The 12,144-nt window shown below is 46.0% G+C and overlaps 1 protein-coding gene across 1 annotated transcript in view; it reads left to right on the top strand.

The window, feature by feature from the left end:
• MYRFL (myelin regulatory factor like) overlaps positions 1-10,976 on the top strand; it is a 54,329-nt gene extending 43,353 nt beyond the window's left edge. Inside the window, exons 26-28 of the mRNA XM_030003184.1 lie at positions 8,898-9,084; positions 9,184-9,279; positions 10,533-10,976. The gene's annotated coding sequence lies outside the window, so the exon portion shown is untranslated. The remainder of the gene's footprint in view (positions 1-8,897; positions 9,085-9,183; positions 9,280-10,532) is intronic.
• Positions 10,977-12,144: the final 1,168 nt, after the last annotated feature.

The raw sequence follows: 12,144 nt of genomic DNA, 5'->3' as shown, positions 1-12,144 counted from the left end.
AAAAACATGGTTCTAGAAAGTTCAAGGGTCTCCGTTGTTTTTTTGCCATTTCTGTGTGCTCAGTGATACAGTTGCAATGATTTTTAATGGGGGTAATTAGATTGTAATTTGAAACAACTTTTATGGTACTGAATAATGAATTGTTGATGTTTTATGTACATTCTACCTGGAACAGGAAATTCCCTTTCCCTTACCTGTTCTTAACACAATGTGGATGAATTGTAGAGGCCTCCAGACATCCATCACCGGAATAATTCCCCCTATCTTGAGAGGGAGCTGAGGCAAAGCAAACTTCCAGTCTGGGTGACAGACACAGCCATAAATTGCAGAAGGGAAAACTAGAGCTAGGATAGGATGATCTGGTACTGTTTGATCTGGTTTTCAAACCATGCTGTTCATATCAAGAACATGATAAGGCAATTCACGTTTTTACTTGACTGTAATGCAAATTACCTAGCCTTGCTTTCAGTAAGTTTGATCTAGCGGTGGCGGTGGCATTTTAAGTGAGGACCTGAGATCACCTGAAAGCCCAGCGCACTAAGTAGAGAGGCTATAAAGGGAAAAAACCTTCATGGTCACCCCATGGATACCAAGTACGAGGCAGAAGAGCAGAACGAGCGGTTCTGGGGTGTGAGCCCGCAGCTGGAATAGCCGATAGCCTTCAGGCACAACCCCAGCTGAAGCTGTAGACAGCTTCAGACATTTTTCTGGGATCATAGCTTGCTTTCTAGAATCAGAAAAATACTTGCATTGAGAACCGTTAGCGGGTTAAATTCTGCTCACAGTGCAAGAAGTTGCTCACTCAGGAGTCATTGACTTCTTAAATTACAAATCCATTGCGTAGAACCTGAGTCAATCCAGCTGCAAAACGAAAACCTGATTTACATCAGGCTTACTCTTTCCGTTGATCTGAGTGCTAGAGTATGTTTAAAATAAATCAGTTCATTGTAGGTATAGAAACTACTTTCAAGACACACAGAAAATTAATTGTAGTTTATAAACTAGTTGCAGTGCCTTAGGACTTTTATATGATACCTTGTTTATATGAAGACATGGCTTTTATATATGACATTATAGTATGCTTAAAAGCATTGAACACAACTGATGGAAACTCATTATAGGAATAGTTTACTGATCTTAGCTTCATCTTGGAATAATTCTACTTAATGTCCCAGCTAAACTGCGCTACAGAGAAACAATTTCCTGCAGATTTGTGTCCTGTATCGCTGACAGTCTGCTGCTGCAAAAATCCCAGCCACTCTGCTGGCTTCCATGGATCGCTCTTCCGCATGATGTTTGCTTCCTCCTGCATTCCCTACCTGTTGGATGAGGCAAAAGGCAGGACCAGCTCCGATCTGAGCTGTTCTCATATTGATGGGGAAAAGCTGGCTGCTCCTTCACGCAGGGAATTCCTACCTGCCTTTGGAAATATTAAATTGTTCCTGTCTGTTTCTTTGTTTGGGCACCAGTTTGGATCTTTTTCTCTTCTTGGCTTCAGACTTTCTCAGATCTTGTAGAAACATAATATGGCTGAGCCTCTATCGAATTTGATTCTAATTGGTCAACACATTAAAAATTACTAGTAAGCAGAACAGGGAGGTTGATCATATCAGCTTGGAAATTTGATGTTCTGTTTAAAGCCAGGATTTAGTTCATTCCAGACAAAAGAATCTTGAGTGATGGCTCTCAGGTTCCTTAGGAGAGATGGTGCTTTTTGAAACAGGATGTTTGGGAAGTTTTAATTTGTAGATCCAGAGCTTTGGATAATGTCTTTGACACAAGGAGGCTGGGAATCAGTCTCGCCCCTCTGTAGACCTGGGGCCACTGATGAAGCCTTCATGCCTCCATTGCTCACTAATAAGACTTTTCTAATAGTATTTTCCCTCCTTGAAGGGAAAAGGAACTGGAAGTGGGGCAGTGTTGTAAGGGTAAATGCATTAAACGCACTGAGATGCTTGTATGTGTCAAGTTTATATATGTCTGGGACTAATCAAACAGACCCTGTTTTAGTAAAACAACCTACTCAGCACTTTTGAAAAATCAGGTGCAGTGAGGACTGTATAGGTCTAACTTTAGCTTTCCAGTCTGAATGCTTTGATCTTGGCATGTTAACTCAAAATCCTCATTAGGCTTTAGAAATGTTCCTCTGGAAAAAGCATGAACATCTTTTTTTCTGGACAATGGTGATCAAGTATTTGTAAGAAGCAGTTTTCCACAGCCCCTCCCTTGCTCTTATGCATGCATAGTATTTGTTAAATTTTTCTCGTATGATATAGGTGTGTTTGCTCACTGTGGAGTGAGTAATTTTAATTAACAACTGCAAACCACCAAATAATACCTGGAGCGGCAGCTGCTGGCTATGTCCCATGCTGTTGTTTCAGCCAAATAATTTTAGGAGCGCTTCCTAAGGCGACGCCAAGGCGTAAGCGTGTCCCAGTCTTAGATTATGTATATTTTGTCCACTGACTTGCTTCCCCTCCTGCTAAGCTTTGGAGAGTGCCGAGCGGTGGTCGCATCCCAGTGGCAGGCACCAGCAGCCTGGCCGATGTGCCGTGGGTGCTGCTGGGAGGGACTGGGCTCACGTACCCGCCTGGCCCAGCCTCAGCGGTCCCCAGCGAGTCTCCAGGACATGGGACTTGTTGAGCACAACCGGAGCGGCCGCGAGGTTCGAGACACGTTAAGGCGCTTTAGTTAGTCCTAGCGCGTCTTGCCCAGGTCCGGCGTAGGTTAAAAAAAGAAAAATTCACGCGCTCGCAGCACTTCGGGCTTCCTCATAAATACAGCCTCCTCTCCCCGCCTCCGGCTTCCCAAATAGCACGTCTTCTGTCAAAACAGCACACGAGTGAACGTTTTCAGCGCGAGCCCAAGGCCCACGTTCAAAATAGCAGGTTTCGCATTGGCGATCCTGACCCAATTTTAACCCCGGTTGCTATGGCAGTCCGCGGGCCGGGCGGCCGGCGCGGCGGGGCGATGCGGCGATGGCACACAAGCCTTTTGTCGCTCCTTGGCCTGGCTCCAGCCAGCTCGGTTTCCCCCCCTTCTCCCTCCACCGCGCAGCAGCCGGCGGCAGCAGCCTACATCTGCCGGCCGGGTCGGTCTCGCGGTGGAGTCACCTTCTCCCGGGCACCCAGAGCGGTTCCCCTGCAGAGCACAGCTCCCGTCCTTTGGCTGCGTGCCCCTCCGTTGGAAAAACCTTCATCGTCCTGCTCCCGGGCTTTGAGCAGCCTCCCTCTCCTCTTCCCTTACTAGTTGCTTTCCGGCTGTCCCGTGTCCTGCTTTGCTCCCTCCCAAAAAGGAACTCGTTACAATACTTTTAAAGGATGAGATTTAAAATAGGTCATCTTCTTAGTAATGGGTGGAAAGGGAAGTGACTTTTATGAACAGGATTTAAAACAAAACTCATTATTTTAGAGGCGGATGTTTTAATTTCTAGTTGATGTTAAATATATCGCAATTGCCTACAAGCAGTGATATAAGCACAGGATTTGCAAATCTGAGTTTAATGTTAATTTAGCTGGTAGAGATGCTCTGCGGGGTAATCAGTGCTTTGCATTTTTCATTCAATCTTAATGTTACACTTTCCCTTCCACAACATAATCTCAACCACAGACCAGCTGGCTGTGTTGATTAAAATCCTCTTTCTGCTTTTTATTAATCTTCATGGTTTTGCCCTAGAATTATGAAGTGGTCATGGTCTATCAGGAAGGAAATCTGCTGGGCCAGAACGCAGTATTTACAAATCAAGATTTCTGCCTAAAGCATATTGCTGAGTCCTAAAATAAGTGGTGTCCCGAATCCTTTGTTACATCCACAGAGCCTTACATGAGTTTGGAACAAAGCTCTTCAGATTAAATTACTTACAAATAATTCATTATGCATTTGGCTGACAGGTTTTCTCACCGAAAACCTAGATTAAGAGAATGTCATTAGGGGATGGGGCTGACAGTGGACTTTTGTTGTCAATAGGCCTAATTCTGCATTTCGGAGGCGTAGAGTCATGCAGGCCCTTCTTGTGGACCCTCGTTGCATTTACCTTGATGGCAGAGAGGGAATGGACGGGGTCAGGGTGTTGCTGGAAGGGGGAGCACTGATCCAGGAATCAGAGGTTCCTCGGGATGCACAGCAAAGGGGTGGGAAACCTTCTCGAATGGAAGGCGATGGAGCAGCAGGAAGGATGCTCTGATTCCCAAGATTAGTCCAAAGGCTGCTGGGGCACATTCTCGATCTTCCTTGCTCTGCAAAGCTCCTTGCACAAAGGCTGTTTGTCCAGACTGGATGAGATTCACCCCAAACAAGTAATGTGCTCTGTGTGTTGTTGCTTTTTGGTAAATAACTATTTGATCACGATGAATTGATTTTTTTTTTTAACTAATTTGATGTGATGATTAGGCAATCGCTTTAGCACGTGTTTTTTCAATTATCTCTCATTAACAAAATGAGGCAGTAACTAAGCATAATCTGCCTTTTCCTGATTTCTCACAAGGTTAATTAAGACTGCGGATATTCTTGCTGAGGGGTTTGGATATCTTTGCATCTAGGATGGTTAAAGTGGTTATATCCTGTAGTTATGCCACCTATACTTTGGCCAAAATCCTACGCTTAAGGAGGGTACTCTGAAAATGTTACACAGGTAGAGAGATCTGCCCACAAGGTCTTTGCCGCACCCTTCCCTACTGTATGTTGCTCTTGGGGACTGTGTCAGTGCATACATTTGGGGCAGAGAGAGCACAAAATGATGATGGATGCTTATAAATAATGCATACTAATACCTCAGAATTTTGCTACAGGGAGTCTGGTTTGGTCTTAGAAGAAGGAAATTTCCTGTGAGCCAGCTCTGCTGTGGCTTGAGCTGTTGAACACAAGCTCTGGCTGTTTGGGAATTAGTCTTCTGTGAACGGAGCTGTTCTTTCTCTGTCTTCTTGTGGGAGTCTTAAACCTTCGTAGGGTCCCCTTTCCTCGAAGTTTCTCAGTTTCTAGGCTTGTTTGGAATCTGCTGCAACCTTATGATTTTGCATTTTTAATCTTCAAAAAGCAATTCCTTTTTCTTACTCTGGAGGGCCTTGGCTGCAAAAAAAGTTGGTTCTGACTTCCCCTCTTCCCAATTTACTTTTATCTGTTTTCCAGGCATTGATAAGAGTTTTTGAAGCTCTGATTTCTTCAGGCATAGCAACTTGCACTAGCAGCTTGCTGGGGTAACCTCAGTGCTGATAGGATGCTGGTGAGCATCGCTTGGCTGACTGCTGACAGCTCATGGGCACTGCTCAAAAAAACCAAAGCCCAAAAGGCTACTGGGTGGCGCAGGTTAATCGCCTTGTTTTTCTCCTCATGACTGCACAGCTCTTACTTGCATTGGACTTTTGCCATCTCAGGCATTTTTTTAAATATAGCGCACATAGCAGCTGTGAAGCGACTGGTAGTGGCATTCAGTTGATGCTCTTCCCTTGTAGCCTCCGGCATTCCCATGCAGCTTCCCCCAACAGCATCGTGACCGAAGCAGCTCAGATTACCCCTTTGGCAGTAGTCTTACCACTTTCCTTTGTGATCTGCTTGCTTTAAGGATCTGTCTGTTGCCTCGTCCGTTGGTAAATACCATCCCAAATTCAAAATTCTTGCCCTTATCTTCCAGAAATATTCAGCAGCTTGGGATCTCTCTGCTGGCTTCTGTGTTTCTCCCTCCTTTTGGGCCATCGCTTTTGTCCCTGTGCTTTCTCACGTAAAGCCCTCTTCCAGGTCACTATTTCCTACCAATACTAACCTAAATCATCAGAGGCTCAGCCACGCCACCGAATACGTATTTCATGAAGAATCAACGCTACAGTATGAAACCTCAATACCTTCTGTGCTTGTGGATGGTCTTACTGACTTCAGCTGGTGCTCCACGGAGCACCGGTGGTCCTCTGGGTACACGCGGCAAGCCTCCGGTCCGTGGGGGACAAGCTGAACACTTCACAAGCAGAAAATACAAAAATGAATAGAACTGCTTAACAAAAAGAATGCAAACTCTGCATTTCTGGTTCACTTTACTGTCCCTTAAGGATTTCTTTTTGCATTAAGTTACATGGTTAAGTGTATTTTTCAAGACAACAGAGTGACCTGAAGCATCTTGCTCAATGCGTCTGTCTTGGCAAGGTTTAGTTTCCTTGCTTCTGTTCAGACAGCTACCAAGAACCGTACTCCCTGTGTTTACTTACTTAAACTGAATTAGGTATCATGGTTACACGAATCAAAACAAAAATAGTCTGCGTATCCAAGAAGCAGCTGATGTTCTGTTTCTGGAGTAAAATATATGTAGAGAAATTTTTCTTCATTGCAGAAAGGAGAAAAAAAAATCCGAACCTGTCAAAGTCAAGCATATTAAAGGAGATGGTTGCAAGAAGACGACCCATATGCTGTACATAATATATGACTTTCTTCCTCTTCTATATCTGCCCTCCAAAAGATGAAAAATTACAAGGGCTGAAACTGAAAGCATCATTAAATGTTAATCTGCTGGGTCTTCCTTAGTGCTAGCGAGGTCAGGCTGAGCCGCAGAACACGGTGACAGATGGAGCATCCTCTGTGAAGTCGTTCCGCGTTGCCAAACGCCGCCGGTAGACGAGCTGTCTGTCGCCGTGCCCGTGCTCTGGCCGCGCGCCCCGTGAGCTGCCTGCCCAGCGGTGGGAGCGCTCCGAGGGACCCGGACCCCCGGGCAGGACAACGCCGGCGTGGGCAACGCCGTGTGTGGACACCGAGTCGGGAAGGACGGGCTTTAGGTTAGGGCCAGTAACGAGTTTTCTGCCTCTGTGAGCGTTAGCGTAACCTGCGGGCAGGAAAATGTGTTTTTTGCAAATAGTTTGTCCTGGCGTAGCGCTGAGCCGGGGATCTCTAAATCGCTCTGAAGGGCACTCTCCCTGCTGAGCCTGGTTCCTGTGTTTTTCATCACCTTGTATGAAAAAGAGTCAAGTCTCGGAGGCTTACCATCTTTGCAAAATTAAGTTGAAAGCTCCTGACTGACAGCCCTAAGGGCTTTTCCCATAAACAAGTGAAGCTATATACGGCAGCTGCGACAGAAGGGTAGGTTTTGCTTGGTGTCTAGATATGCCCGCTTTTGACCAGGCTCCCTACGCTGCTGCGCTTTTGGCATCGCCACTTCGTAACTCGCCAGCTAATTTAGTGATGAAGCTGCTGACAGGAAAACAAACCAGTCGAGTTCCTCCCTAAAGCTTCGGCACAGCAAAAATGGGAACGATCCCCAAATCAACGCCTGCCCCAGGTCCTTTTTGCCAAAGTCCTTTGCGGCGGAGGAGCCGAGGCTGTTCCCCAGGGCTGCCAGAGCCAGCGTTGCAGACGCTGTGGCCTTAGGATCTGTCTTCTCTCGTTCAGGAGGGAGATAACACGAGCGTTATTCAATGTCACCTACCCCAGGGACGTGACACAGAGGTGGTCTGCAAGCCTCATCCTCTGCCTCGTGTATGGAAGAGAGCTGTTCCCGCTGCACGAGCCGAGGGGGCGAAGAAGACCTAAAGCTCCGATGTCCTGTCTCTGGTGTCCTAAAGCTCTGGTGAAGCGGTGGTGTCACCGCCTCGGTGCTACCCGATGCGTTTTGGTGATGACCTGGGTTACACGTGTGGTTCAAGCAACTTTTGAGAGGCGGTGTCACCACCGATACGTTATATAATGTTTAGGGGTTTAGCGAAATCCTTAGAAAACAGCGGAGCTTTGCTCAGTTGCTGCTGGTTATGAGTCCACTCGTTTTAACTGTGTCTAACCTGGGTTGCACATTTTCTCAGCACGGGCGGTTTCCAGAAATTATTTGCTGGGCTTGATTGCCTTGTGAAGGCCAAGAATGTTTGCGGAACATTAAAATGAAGCTTTTAAACTTAAGCGTTAGATCAATAATTGAGTTTTTGTATTCGAGCTTTTTCCTCAGATGAACTGAACAGCATCAAACCTGAAACAAATGGGTTGTGCACCTTCACCTATGCATTGCAGCAAAGAGGAGAGCAATGTAATGTTTGCTCAACAGAAAAACATTATACTTGCCAACAAAGGTTGTAGTTACTTACACTTTTGAGGCAATTGCAGGCTTTCACTCACGGTGGTTGTAAAGAGGTAAATACCCAGAATATGAAGGTGGCTCAGCCCTGGACAGAATAATGTCTAGGGCAAACCAGTAGTGGTGGTGGTGTACCTTAAAATATCAATATATCAGTGGCAGGTAGACTGACAGGCAGCTCAGATGTCCATGAAGGGGGGACAAGTTGATAAATTGTCAAGCTGAGCTAGGGACAGCAGAGGCTGAGACTACTATACCTGAGGTTACCCAAGAAGACCCTGGCAGAGCAAGGAGCAGAAACTTGCATCTTCCAAATTGCAAAATGGCCTCCAAGCCAAGGGCTCGCCTTTGCTTTCTCACGGACATCTCCTAACCCCTCTTCCTAAGCTCTGCTCTGTGCCTGCCTTTCCGTAGGTGGCAAAGAGCCAGCTCACGTGGGCTCACAAGGAGTTTTGTAGTCCGATAATGTTTCTCAAAGCAGCAGGCATCACACTGATGGTGTGACTGTTTCACGTTGGGTGAAATCTCACTGACTGTGGGATTAAATTTATGTTTCTCCAAAAAGGCTAATACAAAAATGTGCTTATCTCAGGAGAAGTGAAGTTCTCCCTTGGCTGTGTGGAGTCATTGCCTTATCTTCTGGGGAGGGAGGAAGAGTGGCCGCTGTTGCATGGGGTATCTGGGAGCGCACGCTCTACCCAGGATGGGAAGAGAGAGCCAAGGTCGCTTCCCTTACGATTCATCTTGGATTTGCAGCATTTCTGTGGGTTGTGGAGTTATAAAATCCTGGCACCTGTGTGTCTTGTCTTTGCTTCCTCGTCCTACGGGTTTTATTCAGACTTGTGTCAATCTTCTTCTCCAGGTATATGCCCAGCTGGGTTTTGATAATGCTTCCAGAGGCCCCTGTGCAGTTTTCTCTTCAATTACTGCCTCCCCTCTGGGAAGATTTTACATTTCCAAATGTGCTGAAAAGCACATTTCCCACATCTACTTTAACAGTGCTAACAGAGCTCCCTCCCCAGGCTCTGGAGACTCCCAGGACACACAGGGTCAGTGCATTGCTCTGCTTCAGCGTAGTCATGTCAAGTTTTGTTTTTAAAACATCTCATTCAACATACCGTAGAACATTAATCCTTTCCTTTCAATAGATAAGCCTGCGTTTTTGGCAACAAATGCAGGAAGATAGCCAGTATGGAGCAAGAACTGTGTGAATTTGCTTCTACTGAATGCTGCATCGTGCTAAGGTACTCTGGTGCAGATGGGGCTCCAGATGGGGGTCAGACATCCACCTTTTTATGTCTCTGGAGCAAACGTTCCCCTCTTTCCTTGCTTGCATTTGCAGGGAGCGTGCCGCATGTCTGAGCAGGGAGATGGCCATTTGTGTAACAGAGCTGGTGAAATGTGTTGCAAACAAAACATGCGCTGTGCTTCATCCTGGAGGCCTTGCTCTTTTGCTTTCTTCTTTAATTGTTTCAGTGGACACAACTAAGCCACTCAAACAGAAAGTCTGTGGCTGTTCCACGTGCAAGAAACATGCAGTAGCCATCGCGAGCGGCTGATGCGGTTCCTGGAGCTCTGCAGTGGGCACCCCGAGACCGAGGTGCTGTCATTCACTTGCGTCTGTTTGTGACCCGGAGAAAGAGAATTTGACTTATTAACTTGGCTTCCTCCGCTGCTTGGTGCTGCAGCGTCAGCCGGTGCCTTCTGAGCGAGGGTACATCTACGTGGTGCTTTTCAGGGAGAAGTGGGCAAGCCAGCTAGAAACCCACCCCAAAATGTAAGGGAGGTCTCCACAAGTATTGCTGATGAGCTCTGCAGGGGCACGACTAGAGAGCCCTCACAACTTGCAAAAGCTCTCCTGGCATTTATGTGAAGTATCAGGGAAAGAGGAACAGCCCTCTTGACTCCTCAGGAGATGTCTTCTGACATCTGCCGCAGGGTAGTGGTGGTTTTTATCACGGTTTGCATAACTGCAGATATTCGTCCTGACTATGAATTTCACTTTCGGGAATCTGGGCAGGAAGGTTTATGTCAACTGAAGTATTGAATGGATTCGTGTTGTATAATGTGCTGGGTGATCCAGATGGTTAAACATCAGCTCCCACATGGCTGAGTGGTTCACTGGAGGTTTTTCTTCTCACCTGCCTTGCCTCTATCTGAGCCCGGGCTTCTGGTTGCAGCTGCGAGACGGAGAGCCAGAGGGTGCAGCAAGGTGGCTGCTGTGGGGCACGAAGGCCACTGGCTGCCACCTCAATCCTCCATGAGCAAACCCATTCCTGATACTGACCATTAGCCTCACCTGCAACGAGCAGCAGCTCTTCTCTGGCTTTCATATCGTTTGGTGCTTTTCCCTTTGGAACAAGAACTGGTATTCTGCTGTTTTGTCCCGTTATTTGTTGTTTTTCTTAATGAGTTCCTCTAAGGAACCTTATTTAAGCAAACAAAATTTGGAATGTAAACTTTAGAAATATTTCACACACATATGTATCTTTGGCAGGATTCAAGCCCAGAAAAGAGGGAACAGAGAAACCGACAGATGGAGAAGGATGCAGCCGAAGGAATTGCTCCGTGAAGGAGCCTCTTTAACCTGTGAGGCTGCTTTGTACTCGCTATTTTTACTTCCATTTGAATTATAATGTCAAAGTAACTAAAATAACCAAAGTACAGACAGTCATACTTAAAGGAAAGGACACAATTAAGGATTTGCCTGCTTGAGGAGAAAGTAAGGGCGCTTCGTTACCTTAGGCACAAGCTAGATGGTGCTAGAGCATGTGAGTAGGATGATGTTCATCTATCAGCTGTGTGAAATTAAAATGTGATGGTCAAAAGAGACTGTACTAAGGGAAACTCTTCAGCGTTACAGGCTTTTTAACACCTGGTGTTGCCTGCTACTTTTGTTCTGACTGTGTAAAAGTAGTTTCTACTTCCCCTGAGCCTCTCAAAACTCCCTGTCAAATACATTAACTTACAGAAACCTCTCTTTGATATTTTTGTATTGAACCCATTAATACAGATGACCCTGCTCGGTGATTTGAAGTAAAGTCAGTTTTGTCTCTCTCCTTCACTCCTCTGTTTGCATCACATTGGGAGAGTGGTCAGACATTCCCCAACACCAAAGGGCAGCGCTGCTCGGCATGGAGCTAGCAAAGACAGACGTGTGTTGATGGAGTAAATGTTCAAAAGCATTTATGGGACCGAAGGGCATAATTCCCATTGAAAACCAGTGGGAGCTGTACTTTAGAGTTTCCTATGCTGCAGAGCTTCCCCTGGTGTGCTTACGTCGGTACTTCCCCTGTTCAGACTCAGGAAAAAACCACCCTTGGTTGCGATTTAAATGATTAAGTGATTTGTGGATATTTTGACTTGCTTAAAAATGAATTGTCTTGACCTGAGGAATGAAAGAATGTCACTCTTTCAGCTTTAACCCCAGACAAAAATTTGTGACCATAAATGTAGTCAGAGGATCCAATCCCTCTGGGGCCTGGCCAGCTGCAGATCCTGTGCTGCTCCTGCACGTTTTGACGGGTCCTTCAGGGCAATGTACCCCACTCGACAGAGCCCGGAGTGCCGTTGGGTGGAAGCGTGCATTTGCATCAGAGCAGAGAGGAAGGGGAAATGGTACCATGCAAGTTGAAGAATTCTTTTTATTTTTTATTTTTGTACTTACAGGTTTTGGAATGCAAGATCTTTACACTTATAAAAGCATGGCCTACAAAGACTTTAAGGTGCATATAACTTCATCCATGTAAGAAGTTGAACTGGAAGCAAAGAGACTACTCACTTGGGTAAAAATCCCATGTGTTTTAGCCCGCACACTTAGCACCTTTCTTTGAACTTGTACAGCTTTATCAGCATGTGGCAGATACAGTAATGTCACTGCACTGAAATGTGATGTGATGGATAGAGCGCTAGATGGTGAACCAGGAGCTGTATCTTCTGGCTCTTCCCATGCTGTATGATCTTCTGCAGGACTTCATCTCTACTTTTCTGCACTTACAAAATGATACAAAGATGTTTTCCTAGCCACATAAAGCACCTTGCTCTTTAGAAATGAATAGCGCTGTGACAGATATGTATTACTGAGTGTAGCAAAAGGAGTAAAACTGGAA

Source organism: Aquila chrysaetos, chromosome 26 (assembly GCF_900496995.4).
Source record: "Aquila chrysaetos chrysaetos chromosome 26, bAquChr1.4, whole genome shotgun sequence".
In the NCBI taxonomy this organism is placed as follows: Eukaryota; Metazoa; Chordata; class Aves; order Accipitriformes; family Accipitridae; genus Aquila; species Aquila chrysaetos.
Note: the sequence above shows the minus strand (reverse complement) of the source record. Positions and strands in the feature narration are given on the sequence as shown.